Genomic DNA, 1,130 nt, shown 5'->3' with positions numbered 1-1,130 from the left:
AGTAGAAAACTGGGATAGATGGAGATGAGGTGCCCACTGAAGCCACCGCTTTGGGAGATCAAATGCCTGCTTCATTGGACAGCGGATGGCAGGAATGATGATCATATGGACTATAGGGTGGGCTGGCTGCTTGTGACAACACTGGAGAGTTTATAGAATGAAAAGGACAAGCTTGGGGCTTGAAATCCTTAGCTCAAGACACAGAGAACCAGAAAGCTTCTAGAATGGCCCTAAAGGAATGTTTTACTTCTTGTAGCCAATGGGAAAATATAGCTAAAACTTAGACACAAAATTTAATTGTGTGCATTGCAGAATTACAACCTAAGCTGAATTCACAGATTCAGTAATTGGACTTTTATATGTGAAAGTTATGGCATTGATTGGGAAGCAGTGGGACCCTGAGGCCTGGAATGAGGTTGTTTGGGTGAATTCAGATGGACCTGGGAATCTTATCACGTTTATACCAGGAGACGAGTTGATTTGCTCCTGTTAAGATAACACATCTGGATCAACAGCTGCAATTGGAGTCACAACCTGAGAACATTCATTATAATCATAATCATTCTCCAGGATCCATCTGCCTTCTGCACAGGCCAAGCAGGCGAATCAAATGGGAATGTGATAGGTACCATTACTGCTGCTTTCAAGTCTTGAGTAGTGCCACTAATCTCTGCAATCCAATCCCTACCCACCCCAAGGGTGTGATATTGCTCCTGGTTTACCATCTTGCTGGAGAGGGGACGTTCCAGAGGCTTCTGCTTGGCCCTTCGTACCTCAAGGACCCTCACCTCATGGGTCAGAGAACCAATGTGGGGATTCTGCCAGTTGCTGAGTATGTCCCTTCCAATTATCCATCCAGGAACTGGGGAGCCCACAAGGAGACAAGCTTGGGCCAAAACTCCTTTTATCATCCAACCACTATAAACTCCCTCTTTGTCCACTCAAGAGAAGACTGTGCTGTAGCAGTAAGCAGGGGGATGGACAGCAGAGAGAGTTGCCCAGAGTCAGCGACAGGGGCTTCGATTCACAGATTGGGTAGGGGCAGGGCTTGGAACTGTCCCCAGAATAAGCAGTTGTCCACCAGAAGAGGTCCAAGGGTGGTGGAGCAAGTGTAGGTGGGTCGCACCTCC

Source organism: Trichechus manatus, unplaced genomic scaffold, assembly GCF_000243295.1.
Source record: "Trichechus manatus latirostris isolate Lorelei unplaced genomic scaffold, TriManLat1.0 scaffold00176, whole genome shotgun sequence".
NCBI lineage: Eukaryota > Metazoa > Chordata > Mammalia > Sirenia > Trichechidae > Trichechus > Trichechus manatus.
Note: the sequence above shows the minus strand (reverse complement) of the source record.